The following is an 18,720-nucleotide window of genomic DNA, read 5'->3' as shown; positions in this document are numbered from 1 at the left end:
GGGTGGTGGGAGACATGAGTGGGTGCCTGGTGGAGGGTGACCCTGGATGCTGGGAGGTGGGGGTGGTGGGAGACATGAGTGGGGGCCTGGTGGAGGCTGACCCTGCACTGCTGGGGGGTGAGGGTGGTGGGAGACATGAGTGGGTGCCTGGTGGAGGGTGACCCTGGATGCTGGGTGGTGGGGGTGCAGGGGGACATGAGTGGGGGCCTGCTGGAGGCTGCCCCTGGTGGCTGGGGGTGGGGTTGGTGGATGACATGGGTGGGTGCCTGGTGGAGGCTGCCCCTGCACTGCTGGGGGGTGGGGGTGGTGGGAGACATGAGTGGGTGCCTGGTGGAGGGTGACCCTGGATGCTGGGGGGTGGGGGTGGTGGGAGACATGAGTGGGGGCCTGGTGGAGGCTGCCCCTGCACTGCTGGGGGGTGGGGCTGGTGGGAGACATGGGTGGGGGCCTGGTGGGGGCTGCCCCTGGTGGCTGGGGGTGGGGGTGGTGGGAGACATGAGTGGGGGCGTGGTGGAGGATGCCCATGGTGGCAGGGGGGTGGGGGTGCAGGGGGACATGAGTGGGGGCCTGCTGGAGGCTGCCCCTGGTGGCTGGGGGGTGGGGGTTGTGGGAGACATGAGTGGGGGCCTGGTGGAGTCTGTCCATGGTGGCAGGGGGGTGGGGGTGGTGGGAGACATGAGTGGGGGCCTGGTGGAGGCTGCCCCTGCACTGCTGGGGGGTGGGGTGGTGGGAGACATGAGTGGGGGCCTGGTGGAGGCTGCCCCTGCACTGCTGGGGGGTGGGGGTGGTGGGAGACATGGGTGGGTGCCTGGTGGAGGGTGACCCTGGATGCTGGGGGGTGGGGGTGGTGGGAGACATGAGTGGGGGCCTGGTGGAGGTTGCCCCTGCACTGCTGGGGGGTGGGGGTGGTGGGAGACATGAGTGGGGGCCTGGTGGAGGGTGACCCTGCACTGCTGGGGGTGGGGGTGGTGGGAGACATGAGTGGGGGCCTGGTGGAGGGTGACCCTGGATGCTGGGGGTGGGGGTGGTGGTAGACATGAGTGGGGGCCTGGTGGAGGCTGCCCCTGCACTGCTGGGGGGTGGGGGTGGTGGGAGACATGAGTGGGTGCCTGGTGGAGGGTGACCCTGGATGCTGGGGGGTGGGGGTGGTGGGAGACATGAGTGGGGGCCTGGTGGAGGCTGCCCCTGCACTGCTGGGGGGTGGGGGTGGTGGGAGACATGAGTGGGTGCCTGGTGGAGGGTGACCCTGGATGCTGGGGGGTGGGGGTGCAGGGGGACATGAGTGGGGGCCTGCTGGAGTCTGCCCCTGGTGGCTGGGGGGTGGGGGTGGTGGGAGACATGGGTGGGTGCCTGGTGGAGGCTGCCCCTGCACTGCTGGGGGGTGGGGGTGGTGGGAGACATGAGTGGGTGCCTGGTGGAGGGTGACCCTGGATGCTGGGGGGTGGGGGTGGTGGGAGACATGAGTGGGGGCCTGGTGGAGGCTGCCCCTGCACTGCTGGGGGGTGGGGGTGGTGGGAGACATGGGTGGGGGCCTGGTGGGGGCTGCCCCTGGTGGCTGGGGGGTGGGGGTGGTGGAAGACATGAGTGGGGGCCTGGTGGAGGATGCCCATGGTGGCAGGGGGGTGGGGGTGCAGGGGGACATGAGTGGGGGCCTGCTGGAGGCTGCCCCTGGTGGCTGGGGGGTGGGGGTGGTGGGAGACATGAGTGGGGGCCTGGTGGAGTCTGCCCATGGTGGCAGGGGGGTGGGGTTGGTGGGAGACATGGGTGGGGGCCTGGTGGAGGCTGCCCCTGGTGGCTGGGGGGTGGGGGTGGTGGGAGACATGAGTGGGTGCCTGGTGGAGTGTGACCCTGGATGCTGGGGGGTGGGGGTGGTGGGAGACATGCGTGGGGGCCTGGTGGAGGCTGCCCCTGCACTGCTGGGGGGTGGGGGTGGTGGTAGACATGAGTGGGGGCCTGGTGGAGGCTGCCCCTGCACTGCTGGGGGTGGGGGTGGTGGGAGACATGAGTGGGGGCCTTGTGGAGGGTGACCCTGCACTGCTGGGGGGTGGGGGTGGTGGGAGACATGAGTGGGGCCTGGTGGAGGGTGACCCTGGATGCTGGGGGGTGGGGGTGGTGGTAGAAATGAGTGGGGGCCTGGTGGAGGCTGCCCCTGCACTGCTGGGGGGTGGGGGTGGTGGGAGACATGAGTGTGGGCCTGTTGGAGGGTGACCCTGGATGCTGGGGGGTGGGGGTGGTGGGAGACATGAGTGGGGGCCTGGTGGAGGCTGCCCCTGCACTGCTGGGGGGTGGGGGTGGTGGGAGACATGGGTGGGGGCCTGGTGGGGGCTGCCCCTGGTGGCTGGGGGGTGGGGGTGGTGGGAGACATGAGTGGGGGCCTGGTGGAGGATGCCCATGGTGGCAGGGGGGTGGGGGTGCAGGGGGACATGAGTGGGGGCCTGGTGGAGGCTGCCCCTGGTGGCTGGGGGGTGGGGGTGGTGGGAGACATGAGTGGGGACCTGGTGGAGTCTGCCCATGGTGGCAGGGGGGTGGGGGTGGTGGGAGACATGAGTGGGGGCCTGGTGGAGGCTGCCCCTGCACTGCTGGGGGGTGGGGGTGGTGGGAGACATGGGTGGGGGCCTGGTGGAGGCTGCCCCTGGTGGCTGGGGGGTGGGGGTGGTGGGAGACATGAGTGGGTGCCTGGTGGAGGGTGCCCCTGGATGCTGGGGGTGGGGGTGGTGGGAGACATGAGTGGGGGCCTGGTGGAGGCTGCCCCTGGTGGCTGGGGGGTGGGGGTGGTGGGAGACATGGGTGGGGGCCTGCTGGCAGGTGCCCCACAGTGCTGGGGGGTGGGGGTGGTGGTAGACATGCATTATTGATCAGTAGTGCAAGGTGACATGTGGGTTGGCTGGGAGGCATGCCCATGGTGGATGGGCTGCCTGCGGGACATGAGCAGGGGTGCAGGGTAGTCCCCCGTGGTGTGGGCTGCCTGCAGGGGCCGTGGAGGTTGTGGAGCGTACACCTGGGAGGACCCACACGGCCAATTCACGTGTAGTACTCCCCAGAACTCCTGAAATACACGTACCCTGATGAAATTGCGTGTGGAACTTCCCGCGCACCCATGGAATACACGTACCCTGATGAAATCGCGTGTGGAACTTCCCGCGCACCCATGGAATACACGTACCCTGCTCGCACTGGCCCATTCGCGTGTGTAACTTCCCGCGCACCCCTGAAATACACGTACCCTGCTGAAATCGCGTGTGGAACTTGCCGCGCACCCCTGAAATACACGTACCCTGCTGAAATCGCGTGTGGAACTTCCCGCGCACCCATGTAATACACGTACCCTGCTCGCACTGGCCCATTCGCGTGTGGAACTTCCCGCGCACCCCTGAAATGCACGTACCCTGCAGAAATTGCGTGTGGAACTTGCCACGCACCCCTGAAATACACGTACCCAGCTGAAATCGCGTGTGCAACTTCCCGCGCACCCCTGAAATTCACGTACCCTGCTTGCACGGGGCCAGTCGCGTGTGGAACTTCCCGCGCACCCCTGCAATACACGTTCCCCGCTTGGCGTTTGCTGTTTGCCAGCCCGGTGAACTGGTCCAGGGTTAGCGCAGCCCTTTGCGATGATTTAGCGATTTTGATGGCTTTTCCTTGCGCGAGGGCGTTCTTGGGGGCGTTACTGGCGCTGCTGCAGGGTCGCTGCGATTCTCTGCGCCACGGCTGGTTTGGGAGCCTGAAATCCATGAATACGCTGTGCGCGGAAATCGGTTTTAGCGCACGTGCCTGGCGCAGTCAATCGCACGCGGACACTCTGCGCCAGCCGCTTGCGACACTTTTCTGTGAAAATCTATGAATTACCCTCTTTGTCTTTCTATAGCCTTCTCTGTCTTCCTCTCTCTTTCTCCCTGTTTCGGATGGCTCACCAGGTAAGACAAGCCAATGCTTTCCATAGTACTATTTTGTTCAGCAAGTTTGGTGAGGGGCACTCCCTATGCAAGGTGGTCAGACAATGCCACAAAGGTGACACCTTCAATTAAAGGTGGCTCATGGTCTTTATACTTGGAGTGCAGGATCTGTCTGGGAATCCCTCTCTGTCTCCAGCCAGATGTTTTCAAAGAAAATCATTCACCCTGACTATACTCCCTATACGTCTTAATTTGTGTAAACCTCTTTTGTGCTTGGCCACCACAACCAGCGTTTGGAACTCACAGGTCTGCTCTGCCACCGATTCTCTGAAAAGCATTTGGGGAGAACCATTTGCTATGAACCACAAGCAGTCCTAACCCTCCTTTTGTGTCAGAGATTCCTGCAGCAGATTACATGTTTATTTGTGTATTTATTCAGGGGTTGGAGTGCTATAAAGCACCAACAGAGAACAAAGACACGTTCTAGTGCTTCCAAAGAAATTCATGAGGGAAGGATTACTGATCTTAAAAGGCTTTTGAGAAATTTGGAAAAAGACAGGGCAAAACATGTCAAGGTGAAAGGACGGCCTCGCTGCCTCGGCTAACCCCAACCCACCTAAAACAACAGATGTCATGTTTTTGCTGGGCTTACTGGATACCATGCCTCCTAAAACATAGACTCCTGGTAGAAGGCCTGCCTTCCTGCCCTTATGGGGCAGGAAGATTCCCTTGTCTCCGTGAACATGCCATCTTCCTAGTGTATGAGGGAGAGATAAGCAAGGCCTATTCTGATGATTTGTCGCCCCCTGCAGTTTTGGATTAGCAGCTCACCGCATGTGTCCCCATTTGAGAATGTTGACTAATGGCTAAAAGGATGATTTTCGAACCGGAAAATCTAGCTTTATTTTAGTCCTCACATTAGCACTTGACCAAAAAACGTGCAATGCGTGGCCATTCATTTAATATCGTTGTGCCTAAATTGAATATATGTGAAATGTAGAGAAACACATTTGTCGTGGGCTGCCTACTGTCGTCCAAATTGTGTGATCCTAGCCACGTCTGCAGCATAGTAATATTTTATGCACAACACCTTATGTTCTGCTACGGTTAAACCACTATTTCAGGACACTCACGCAAACCCCTGTGGCACAGCACTTGCCCTCACTGCACAACAACATGGCCATGGCTATATCGTGTGGGAGGAGATATTGTGTATTTTCATCTGAAACAACGCTCTCTAGTAAAGGTTGCACCTGGCACATTCCAACACCACTCCATCTGGAGTGCTAAGAAACACCTGTTACCTGTTACTCGCATGCACCGTAACGCCTCATTGTAGATGAGGAGTGGAGTCCATTCGACAGGTATGCAGCCTGTTCACCCGGCACGGATTCGTAAACAACTCATGGCTTACATACCCGCCCTACTATGCCTGAAGCACAGACACGTTACCCCACGTATCGGTCTTGAGTCCCTGAGCCATGGCCCCTGCTGTGGTAAAAGCCCACTGCGTGAAGGATGCTTTAATGTATGAATGATGCGTGATGTGTTCCTCCTGAACTGACAGGCGCCAGATGCCTCACTCAGCAGAGCACCCTCCCACATCCATCTCCCACAGCAGGGGCGGGCCTTTGATTCATGGTCCCTGACAGAGCCTAGTCTGGGATGATTCATCATGGCGCCTCTGATATGGCCCTTATTTATGCCTTCATGGTCTGGGAGGCCCCGTGCACACTCGTAGATACATCTTACAATGGAAACTGTCATTACATATTAGAAACGCAATTGTAACCTGCCAGAGCTGCGCCTTGCCAGGAACGGATGCCAGTTCATTCACCCCCTGCACCACATGCTGTCCAGGTTGTGGGTTCAGGGTCTTGCGTGGTTAGCCCTTGGCCCTGTTACGTTCCGCCCTGCGTCCCGCTGCGCGGTGACGCAGGGCGTCCTAATAAAAGCCCCGCCCCTGCGTTCGGGAGGCAGTTCCGGGGCAGACCCAACATCAGCGTGGGTGTGCATTCTTTCCAGCTCCTGCTGGAGCTGCGCCACAGGCCGCGCGGCCTCTTTGATCCACGCCAGCCAGCCAGCGAACATAACAATGGCGACGAGGAGAGACGAACCTCACGAAAGGCTCGGTGCTCAGAGAGCACAATAACGCCACACAGCCATCGGCTAAATTTTTGGACACCCGGTGGGGGTGCCATCACACACGTGACCCCCCCCACCCAAAAAAAAAAAAAAAAAAAAAAAAAAAAATTTTTTTTTTTTGTCTACCTCATCCATTCATGCTCTCTGCCACCAAGTCCACTTTTCTTCACTCCAGAAACGAGAAAACCAGGTGGCATCGAACTTCCAACACAAGGGAGCAGCATCACGGCGGGTAGGGAAGGCCAGGCCCTGAGTCGTAACACGGTGCCTGGATACGGCGGCACCTCCAAGGTAGGCCCAACGTCGCTGCATGGGTGGCCGTCAGAGACAACTACGACAACACGGATCAGGTCCACGCCAACATGGCGGCCGGCGCATCCACGCCTGGGCCCTCCACGCCGTCCAGAATTGCAGCAAACCTGTCCATGACGCCACCTCCACCTCGAACACAAGGCACTTCGTCGACACTGGTCCAGCCGTTTGACCCTTTCACGGATCCGTCGTCATGCGGTCCCAGATGGCAGCTGTGGATCCAGAAGTTCGAGATGGCGATGGAGTGCAAAGAGATCACTGCGCCCAGGAAACTGAAGGCACACCTTCTACTCAGCGTGGGTGACGAGGTACTGCGCATTTTCAATTCCCTCAACGTTGATGATGGCCTGGATGGGTACCGAAGCGCGAAAGACGCCCTCACCGATCACTTCCTCCCTCAACTAAACCCAGACTATGAGACGTTTCTCTTCTGCACCACCTTACAGGCAGCGGAGGAAACCCTTGATGCATACCACACCCGCCTGAGAAAGTTAGCCATGTCCTGTGAATTCACGAACGTGGAGAAGGAAATCAGGAGGCAGATCATCAACGGGATTCATTCGGAAAAATTGAGGCGCCTGATACTTAGTGAGAAGGGTATTCCCCTACAGCGGATCCTTGAACTAGGACGTCAGAGGGAACTGGCACACACCAGAGCGGCCAACATGGAGGCCACACTACACAGGCTGCAACCTGCTCTGAACACAGCTATGGTGGCCCGCGTCACCAACAAACAACCCTCGAGAGATGACAACAGTGGTGGATACGGCCAAAACAGGTGGCAACCGCGCGGTCCGGGATCCACAGAGTGTAGCTGGTGCGGTGGCCCACGACATGGCCGTCGCAACTGTCCTGCTCAAGGCACCACATGTGGAGCATGTGGCCGGAAGGACCATTACGCGAAGGTATGCCGATCGACGGACACCCCCATACAGCCCCCGCAGAACCAGCCGGAGAAGGCTGCGACTAAGAAAAAGAAGCAAGCCAGTGCCAGAAGGGTCGCAGTGGCCAGCTCTTCCACGGAGGATGAAGGGGATGATATCTCGGCGATGCTGCAGGCCCCCTCCAAGGACACAGACAGGAAAGGAAGGAAGGTATACATGGTGTCTGCACTATGCCAAGACCGAGGACCTCGCAGAAAAGCCGCCCGAAGGCGCAAATGCATGGTATCCATCCAAAACCAGTGCATTCTGATGACCATCGACACAGGCGCTTCGGTGAACGTCATGCCTGAAAGCATTTTCCTGACCCTAAGTCCTACACCAGAGTTGAAAAGCACCGACACTCTGTTGTATGCATACGGCTGTCGAAAGCCCCTGCCGGTCATTGGCAGGTTCCGCACCACGCTGGAACACGGAAAAAACAGACTATGGTCCAAAGTCTATGTGGTGAAGGCAGGTGTTGAGAGCCTCCTGAGCGGGGACGCAGCGGAGGATCTGGGGGTGGTCCAATTCATCGGCCATGTCAACGATGCAAAGGAAGTGGAGCAGATGCTGAACCAGTACCCTGACCTGCAAGAAGGCATAGGCTGTCTGAAAGGCAAAACCATCAAACTTCATATTGATGAGACAGTGCAGCCGAAAGCCGTCCGGCACCGGAGAACGCCTTTCCACATGAGAGAACAAGTGGAGCAGGAACTCAAGGCCCTGGAAGAAGCAGGTATCATTGAGGAAGTCACAGGGCCCACACCCTGGGTCTCTCCCATGGTGGTAACACGGAAGCCCAAGCAGCCTGGAAAGGTACGGATCTGCATAGACATGCGCCTCCCCAACACCGCCATCAAAAGGGAACGCCACATAACCCCAACAATCGACGAGATTGTGGCTGACCTCACAGGGTCGAGCATATTTTCAAAGATTGATCTAAAGGCGGGGTATCACCAACTCAGACTCCACAGAGACTCTCGATACATAACAACGTTCTCTACACATTTGGGGCTACGGAGATACAAACGCCTGAGTTTTGGAATATCGTCTGCCGCGGAGGTGTTCCAGCAGACCATCCAAGAGGTCATCAGGGGCATCCCCGGTGTCCTCAACGTGAGCGATGATATTCTAATTCACACCCCCGACAAAGAAACACACGTCAAGAGGCTTCACGCCCTACTGGGCCGACTACAAGAGGTTGGGCTCACAATACACCGGGAAAAGTGCGAGTTCCTCAAATCCGAGATCACTTTCTTCGGCTACAAGTTTGGCAGCACAGGCATCTCACCTGACCCGCAGAAGGTCGCAGACATCCAGGCGGCAAGCCCACCGATGACCCCCACGGAAGTGCGCAGTTTCTTAGGCATGGCCACCTACTGCGGGAGGTTCATCCGAAACCTGGCCACACTATCTGAGCCGCTGCGGGAACTCACGAAGGCCAACGTCAAGTGGGAATGGGGGCCAACATGCCAGGACGCGTTCGAGAGCATCAAGGACTCCCTCTCAGCTGACACCAAGATGGCCTACTACAACACTGAACTGCCCACAGAGCTATTCGTAGATGCCAGCCCCGTAGGGCTCGGAGCCATCTTAATGCAAGTCACGAGAGAAGGGGAGAAGAGACCGATTGCGTATGCGTCGAGAGCCCTCACAGAGACCGAACAAAGGTACTCACACATCGAAAAAGAGGCCATTGCCGTGCTGTGGGGGTGCCGACACTTTCACCTCTACCTCTATGGGCGTCATTTCACAACAATCACGGACCACAAGCCCCTGCTACCAATATTCATGGGAACATCTGCACACCCTCCGGCCCGAATCACCAAGTGGTTACTGCACCTCCAGCAATATGACTTTAATCTCGTCTATCAACCAGGCAGCGGAAACCCAGCGGACTATCTCTGCAGGCATCCGCGAGAGGCCACTCAACAAGAGATCCAAGTGGCGGCAGAAACAGAGGAACACATATGCCAAGTGGTGCGCGCAATGAGACCCAAGGCGGTGAGCATCGAGGAGATCGAGGCGGAAACGCACCAGGACCCGTGTTGTGACTTAGTGAAAAATGCCATCCTTTCCGGTGATTGGAAGACTTTCATGAGACACACACACAACAGAACAGCGGAAGCAAAAGGGTTTCTGTCCGGCATATTCATAGTGCGGCAAGACTTGTCAGTCACGGAAGGTGGACTGTTGCTACGGGGAAACCGCATAGTGATACCTCTCAAACTACAGGACAGGATAGTGGCCCTAGCACATGAAGGACACCAAGGACTGGTGAGGACGAAAGCCCGCATTCGGCACCGAGTATGGTTTCCCCAGATCGAGGAGCGGGTCGAGACACTCGTTGCCACGTGCCTACCCTGTCAGATCACGGGGGCCCCGCCAGACCCGGAACCTATCATATCAGCAGAACGGGGCCGCTCTCGCTGGGAGGCCATCAGCATTGACTTCTGCAAGCTCCGAGAAGGCCTCCACCTGTTGGTGGCAGTCGATGATCACTCTCGATACCCGGAGGTCGAGGTAGTGGAGTCCACAGCAGCGGAAGTGGTAATTCCGGCACTAGAGAAAATGTTCGCGACTCACGGACTACCTATCTCCATCAAAAGCGACAATGGGCCGCCGTTTACAGGGGAGGATTTCAAAAAGTATCTACAGGAACTCAATGTGAAGTATCATCACATCACTCCAAGACACCCCCAGGCAAACGGGGATGTAGAGCGATTTATGAGGACTATCAATAAGGTGCTCAGAGTATCTAAGGCCAACGCCAGCCCCTGGAAGGTTGACCTCTTCCGATTCCTCCGAAATTACCGGGTCACGCCTCACAGCACAACCGGCATTCCGCCAGCGGACCTCATGTTCGGCACCGTCATCAGATCCTCAATCCCGCATCACCCAAGCAGAACCCCGGACACGGTGAACGAGGAACGCACAGAGAGAAGGAGAAGGGATGCCAACGAACACATGAGTGGCAAGCGGAGAGCGAGGCCGTCCCATCATCAAGTGGGTGACCAGGTCATCATGCTACGAAACCCCTCCAAGTCTAAACTGGACACCAGGTACGAGGAACTTCCATGGACCGTCAGCAACCGGCATGGAACCATGGTGACGGTGACACGGGGAAGCCGCCAAGTGACGAGGAATGCGTCATGGTTCAAGGCCGTACCACGTACACTGTGGACCGACAAGGAGGGCCACTGTGAAGGCGAGGACACTCCTCCCAGTGAAGAAGAGCCGGAGGCCATCCCTGAGGACAACGGAGCGAGGGATGGAGACTGGGAGCCGGTGAATGAACCCGGCCTCGAGGACCCGAACCGCGAAGATGGAACAGAGCCGGAAGCAAGGGGGGGTGACCCCCGCGAAGGACGATACAGACTGAGAACAACAACAAGACCGCCAGCTAAGCTAAGTGACTATGTGTGGTAGATGGTACACTGGTGCCCTGAGCCCTACTAGCGGGGCGGCTGAGTGTTGAAGACGGACAGTTGTTGTTGGACCTCGCAGTTGTTTGGCAGTTATAGTTATGTGTGTTGTTTTGTTTTATAATAAAGGAGGAATGTTACGTTCCGCCCTGCGTCCCGCTGCGCGGTGACGCAGGGCGTCCTAATAAAAGCCCCGCCCCCGCGTTCGGGAGGCAGTTCCGGGGCAGACCCAACATCAGCGTGGGTGTGCATTCTTTCCAGCTCCTGCTGGAGCTGCGCCACAGGCCGCGCGGCCTCTTTGATCCACGCCAGCCCCCGCGCGTAGGCCGCGGCCCGCGAACATAACAGGCCCAGCTGGCGTTTTGCTTTTGGCTCATCTCTGTAAGTCAGCGTTCTGGCAGTACACCTCGTGTGTTTACTGCGTGACAAAGCGCCACAAAGCAACTTGTAACATTCAAGCACTTTGTACATCCTAAAAGGCTACTTAACGTGCATAGAGATGTCCGGTTGAGCTTTGAAGCAGTTTTTTCTGCACAAAACACCGGCATATAATAACTCCACTAAGAAAGAACAACACACAAAGACTAGGCAGGTCAAATACGAGAAAGAAACTGTTGCCAGGAGAACTAAATAAACAGTTGGACTGCCACAAAGACACGATCTTTCACTCTGATGCCCTGTGTCGTATCTAGGAGGCATGGGACTGGCTCCACAAAGCCGTGAGCAGCCACTGGCACAGTACACGTCGGTTGTGCCATTCCCAAGTAGGGACTCCGAGCTCCATGCCACTGCTGAGTTTCCTACAACACCCTGAGTGGCACCGAATGATTTCAAGGCTGCTGTTGTTTGCTTGACCCTCGCTGATCCTGTCAGAGCAGATCTGCCAAGCTTGCTGAAGGGGGTGCAGGCTATACTTGCACACCCCCAGGGAAGGTAGTGGGAGACACAGAAGGGTATCAGTGAGTCCTTTCTCCTTGTCTAAGTCTATTTTAAAGATGTGTTGTGTGCCAGTGCCACCTCCCAGTTGGTACAATGTGCCACCTTACCTGCGCATGTTTTGAGACAGCAAAACATGGGCATAGGCAATATGATTGTCTGTTTGCATGGGGCACACTACCGTAAAACTGATGAAGGATCCCCTGCACCACTGATTTAAATTATAATAATTGTATGGATTAATTAATCTAGTGGCATATAAATCTTTAAAAGTTAGCCATGCCTGATTGTGACAAGGTACTCCTAATAGTACACAATTGCAAAAACAGCAATTTGATATCACACTAATGTCAGCTCTGTGAACTATGCCAGGTCTGATTTTTATTAGTGCCTGTTCTGACTGTTTCCACTTCAGTCACATGTAACAATAGCCAGGATGCTGCTCCTTTGAATCTCCTACAGGGAGAGCAACACCTTTCCCCAGGCCACAGGAACTTCCATCAGGTGGTCTCCATGCTTCAGAAGCATCACTGACACCTCAAAAAGCCACTTTTAAATCAGAGTGCTGACTAATTGAGTCCCTTGAAGTCAGCAGGCTTGGGAAGTGAGTGCAACCAGAAAGTAGAAGTAGGCTGGGAGAAGGGTTCTATCCTCTTAATTTTGTTGGGGTGGTCAGGAAAGGGCCCCACAATCAAGAGGGGTTTATGCTGCACATACTTTATTTGTGAATTGGGGTATGGCAAACTGCATGCAATGTTACAATTTCATATTTATCCACTGTAGTTAATTATGAATGGGATATGTTACTTTAGTGACACTTTCTGGTTAAAGTTGATACATATTAGATTGCATGCACGTAGACAGATAAAATGCTGAAACCACAACATGAAATTTAAATACGATTCAGAAATAATGTACTATGGAGTGGCCAGGAGCAGCCAATGAGGAGTTATCATAATGTGCATGCGAGAAAGGGGGCCTGTCCTAAAGAACCCATTGCAAAGGTAAGATTGTATTTATTAAACATGCATGCACACTGATGCATGCACACTGAAAAAACATATACAGGGGATTTATGTATGTATGTCTAGTTATTTTTCTTTTATTAGATAAATAGATGAAATCATAGCAGTCAGGGTTTGATTTTGAGTAACTGGTTCTGCAGTGTTTCAGAGGTCAGAGGATGGGTAAATAAGTACCTGTGACCTTAGTAATGGTCAGCTCAGCTAAAGGAGCCAGACATGGTTTTTATGGCCTGGTAATATCACAGAAAGCAGATGTAATCTTTTGAATGCATTGGAGCATGACAGAGGGTTTTCGCTATTTGTTTTTGACTCGCAATAAAAGTGGGCTGAAGCAATGACTGAGGCTAAAGTAATTGAAACCCAGGAGTTTCAATTGTATTGTCAAGATGTGCCGTTTGTGATGAAAGGGCAGTTATTCAGATTAGAAGGTTCCAATGGAGCCAGTGAACGGGGGCAGATGAGATAGCTATTGTTAGTTCAAAGAGAACCTGTTTATTCAGCTTTCCTCATATTGCCTAAAGTATCTATGTGAACTATGTACAATCACAATGAAGGTTAAAGGGGTTAGGCCAGTTGTTACTATTAATGAATTAAGTTTGCACACACATTTTTAACTGTTTGATGATATCATAACCTGAAATGGACAAATCTTAAAAGGAGGTGCCTTCTACAGTTAAGATAATGGCTACCAACGAGAATGTAGGAATTAGAGAAAGAGGTTTGTTTGTTTGTTTGTTTATTTATTTATATCATGCACCTAACCCGTAGGTATCTGGGCGCATTTACACATTTACATTACATAATTAAATTACACTGAAAGGATGCAGGCAGATATTTACATTGCATTGGTGCAGTATGCACCAGAAGAACTATGTAACAAGATTACAGTACAGATATATACAGGAAAGGTATGTACATGCAGAGCTAAATATCATGTGAGAAGAGCTATAATTTGGTTTATTTCTGAAACTGTGGAAGGAAGGTTCTGATCTTAGGGTAGCAGGTAAAGAGTTCCACAATTTGTCTGCCAATACCGGAAAACTGCTACCCCCTGCTTTGGTGAGCTTGTATCTAGGAACCCCAAGGCGTTTGCAATGTAGAATTCTGGTCGGTCGAACCAATGTGTTTTTGGAGAATCTGTCTACTAAATATTTCAGGGCTGAGTTGACGAGGCATTTGTGGGTGATAGTTAACGATTTGAAGTTGGTTCTATCCTTCACGGAAAGCCATTTGTTAGTACATGTACATTCTGAGATATGTTGTGTTCTGGGAATGTTTAGCGCTGTTCTTAATGCATTGTTTTGCTTGCAGAATTTGCAATTTGTTTACATTGTATTCACTAGAGCGTAGGTATAATGCGTTACTATTGCCCATTTTAGAGAGAATTAGTGCCTTAGACAAGGTGGTGCAACTAGGTGTCGAAAGGACTGGTTTCCAAGCATTGATTAGGTCACAAGTGTATGCTGTTGAAGAGGCTGTGGCATTGACTTGTCTTTTCAAGTTTAGGGTTGGGTCAAGATAGATGCCCAAGGTTTTTACCTCCTTGGATACTTCAATATTGATACCGTCAATATTGAATGATGTGATGAGAATCTGGGTGTCATCAGCATAATTAGGAAGAGAGAGTGTTCTCCTGGCTATCTTGCTTTTAGTGTTTCCAAGAAAGGTTCTAACACAGTGGTTATTGCGATACAGTTTTTGCTTTTATTTGTGCTAGTAAGGGGTTGGTCTACCTTCAGTTGGTATGCATCTAGTACATTAGGGGCAATTGTGTCCCCTGGTTGTCAGCCGACACGTGTTTCTACCCGTGGGTCTTTATCAAGGCTATTGTATGCAGTCTGTAGCCCCCTGTGGGGTTCTGGTTCGTAGTGGTGGGTGGCTGTCCTGTATGGACAGTGGCTCATGTTGGGCCCTGTGTGCCGGTCCGTTGGGCTTTTCCGTTGTGGCTCCTGGTCACCGGCACACAGGGCCCAACAGGAGCCACTGTCCATACAGGACAGCAACCCACCACTACGAACCAGGACCCCATTGGGGGCTACTGACTGCATACAATAGCCTTGATAAAGACCCACGGGTCGAAACACGTGTCGGCTGACAACCAGGGGACACAATTGCCCCTAATGTACTAGATGCATACCAACTGAAGGTAGACCAACCCCTTACTAGCACAAATAAAAGCAAAAACTGTATCGCAATAACCACTGTGTTAGAACCTTTCTTGGAAACACTAAAAGCAAGATAGCCAGGAGAACACTCTCTTTTCCTACTCAACGATTGGGGTGCTGGCTAAACCCCGACAGCTCCTGTGATCTTGTGACTTATGAATCCTACTCGTATGCTCAAGAGATAATAGAGCTTAGCACGGTTGCTTCCACACCTAGAGCCAACCACGATTTTATCATCAGCAGCATAATTAGTGTAAGAGACACCCAGATTGTCAAGGTCGTCGAACAGAAGCTTGGTAAAAATACTGTACATTGTTGGAGAGACACACTACCCCTATGGTACTCCGCAGGTGATGGGTGCAGGTTCAGCTAATGTGGTAGGAGAGAAGACCCTAGTGGTGCCATAATCCAAGAAGGATTGAATCCAAGCAGTGGCATCGGTGGAGAAGTGGGCAGCTGAATTTAAGTGATTGCATAAGACTTTGTTATCCACTAAATCGAAAGCCGCTGAAAGGTCTAAGAGGAGGAGGAGGGCAAGTTTTCCCTTGTCCCTTATGTCATCCATTTGGTTTTTCAAGTCTTTTTTGGCTGATTCTGTTCCATGTTTGGGTCTGAAGCCAGACTGTCGCAGGCCAAGGAGGTTGTTAGTTTCAAGGTAAGCTTGTATCTGTAGAGAGGCTCCCCTGTCTAGTATTTTCAGGACAAAGGTAACAGTCATTATTGGTCTGTAGTTAATTGGGGTGTTTGGGTCAAGGTTGTTTTTTTTAGGAGAGGGAGGAACCAAGAATCTTTTAGGTTAGTCGGGACAGTACATGTATCAAAGGAGGAGTATAAATGGCACTAGTTCCCTAGCTGCGTCTTTGATTATTGGTGCCGGGCAGGTGTCCCCTTGGCATCTGGATGATTTGAGGGAGGTTATTATGTTCTCGACCTCATGAATGTAGACTGGGGTGAATTTGAAGCGGGTGAATGGTTTTATTAAGGTAATCTGTGGCTTCCACATGGGATTGTCCCCAGAAGTACGTTTTTTATTGTCAATTTTCTTTTGAATAAGCTCAATTTTATTAGATAGTGCCTCTTGAATACTTGTACACCTGGACTTATCCTTTTTGCATGTTTCCGCTGGAGGTATAGGGGACTCTAGTTCTCTTAATATGATGAAGAGTTCTCTGGTATTTGAGTTGGCTTTGTTAATTCTGTCATTATAGGTTTCTTTTTTGGTTTGAAGGATCTCTGATTTGTATTTAGTGGCTATTTTGACACGTTTTTCCTTATTTTCCAAAGTGGGGTTATTTTTCCTTGAGGATTCTGCACTTTTGTTTTCATTACGTAGTGCTTTAAGGTTAGGGGAAAACCAGGAGTTTAGGTGAGCTTGCGGCTTACATTTGCACAGTTTTAAAGGTGCAATTTTGTCCCAGGCTTGTTTGATTGTGTGGTTGTAGAGTTCTTCAAGAGCTGAAGGGGCTGAGCTAATAGATGTAGGATTGGTGATAGGTTGTAATAACAGAAGTGAGTTTTCTACTGTTATATTTCACTTGTTTCTAGTAAAAGCAGGGGGAGCCACTAGGGTTGCCGCGTTTGGTTGTGGGCTGTCTTGTAAGGTGAAGGAGATGAGATGATGATCCGTCCAGGCACATGGAATATTAGATGTGATTTTAGTATCACAGTTAAGGTCAGCTAACCAGTCTAATGTTCTGCCTTTGGTATGAGTAAGAGAGTTGATACAGTGGGGGAAGCCTAGTTCAGTGATAGTATGAGTGAGTGCTAGAGCATTGTCGTCTTTCACGTCATTGAGACCTAGATTTAGATCACCTAGTAGAATGATTTGTGAGGACGGTTTCGTATTTAAAGTGAGTAGAGAAGTAATAACTGCCTCAAAGGATGAGATGGGGTCTGGTGGTCTGTAAATGAGGTTCATAGTTATGCTGTGTGTTGCTGTTAGAGGTAATGTAACTGGTAAACACCCTCCAGAAGCAAAGGGGAGGCGTGGACACACCTTTAATGATATTTTAGTTTTGGCAATGAAGTCAGTTCGGCCTCCTCTTCCACCCTTTCTTCACTTCACAGAGCCCAGCTGTCCACGCTCTGACATCATTCACCATGCAAGGAACCTCTGACGAGCACGCATTTATTTGGGGGTAAGCCCTGCATTTACAGCGTGCACGTTGTGCAAACTTATTACATCTTTTTAAAAAATTGTTTTCCCATTGTGGGCTGCCTGAGGATTGCAAGCTGCGTAATCACTTCTCGTGACTTCAACCCACTACATGGGTTTTCGTGTGTTTCCTATTAGCACTACCTGGTTGCCTTGATGTTTTGGCCATTCCAAGATGGCTGGATTTCGTTCTTCTGTGTGTGCTGCCTGGTCTGGCATAACTCCCGTCTCCCATTGGTTGCACTGGTCAAGAAAGGCCAATGGGAGCAACTGGGAGACAGGAGCCGGCCCAGACACAGCAAGGCCCACAACAAGGCCCTCATTCATTCTTCCAGCCTTTCTTCACTCCATAGAGCCGTGCTGTCCATGCTCCGACATCATTCACCATGCAAGGAACCGTTGACCAGTGCACATTTAGTTGGGCTAAGCCCTGCATTTACAGCGTGCATTGCGCACGTTGTACGAATTTATTACATCTTTTAAAAAAATAATTTTTCCACTGCGGGCTGCCCAAGGATTTCAAGCTACGTAATCACTTCTCCTGACTTCAACCCACTACCAGGGGTTTTAGTGTGCTTCTTATTAGCACTACCTGATTGCCTTGATTTTTTGGCCATTCCAGAAAGGCTGGATTTCGTTCTTCTCCATGTGCTGCCTGGTCTGGCCTAACTTCCCCTTCCATTGGTTACACTGGTCAAGAAAGGCCAATGGGAGAAACCGGGAGGCGGGAGTCGGCCCAGACACACCAAGGCCCACAATGAGGCCACTGTCTCCTCCCTGTCAGATTCAAGTACACTTCCCACTCCCCCTGGTCGCCTGTGAATCTGTATGTACCCCCACCGTTTCCTGGTCACCTGTGATTCTGTATGTATCCCATTTCTGCCCTGGTTGCCTGTGATACTGTATGTACCCCTAACCCCCTGGTTGCCTGTGATTCTGTATGTACCCCCATCTTCCCGGTTGCCTGTGATTCTGCATGTACCCCCCTGGTTACCTGTGATTCAGTATGTACCCCCACTGCCCCCCTTGGTTCCCTGTGATTCTGTATTTGCCCATTGATTGACTTTCGGTTTTTGTGTGCTGCTGCCACCCTGCAACATGGGGTAGGCACCATGTATTTGCCCATTGATAGACTCTCGCATTTGTGTGCTGCTGCCGCCTTGCAACATGGGGTAGGCACCATGTATTTGGCCACTGATTGACTTTTCACATCTGTGTGCTGCTGCCACCCTGTAACATGGGGTAGGCACAATGTGTTTGCTCATTGATTGTCTTTCACATTTGTGTGCTGCAGCCGCCCTGCATCATGGGGTAGGTACCATGTACTTGCCCACTGCTGGACTCTCTCATCTGTGTGCTGCTGCCACCCTGCAACATGGGGTAGGCACCATGCATTTGCCCACTGATTGACTTTCGCATTTTGTGCTACTGCCACCCTGCAATATGGGGTAGGCACCATGTATTTGCTCATTGTTTGACATTCTCTTTTGCGTGCCCATTGATTAGACTTTGCATCTGTGCGCTGCTGCAGCCTTGAAACATGGGGTAAGCAAAATGTATCTGCTTATTGGTGGACTCTTGCAAATGTGTGCTGCTGCCGGCCTGCAACATGGGGTGGCCACCATGTATTTGCCCACTGATTTGACTTTGCAACTACTTGTTGCTGCCGTCCTGCAACAAGGGGTAGGCATCATGTATTTGCCCACTGATTTTACTTTGCATCTGCTTGCTGCTGCCGCCC

This window comes from Ambystoma mexicanum, chromosome 2p (genome assembly GCF_040938575.1).
Source record: "Ambystoma mexicanum isolate Mex_15411 chromosome 2p, UKY_AmexF1_1, whole genome shotgun sequence".
Lineage (NCBI taxonomy): Eukaryota > Metazoa > Chordata > Amphibia > Caudata > Ambystomatidae > Ambystoma > Ambystoma mexicanum.
The sequence above is the reverse complement of the archived record's forward strand: the minus strand, read 5'-3'. Positions refer to the sequence as shown.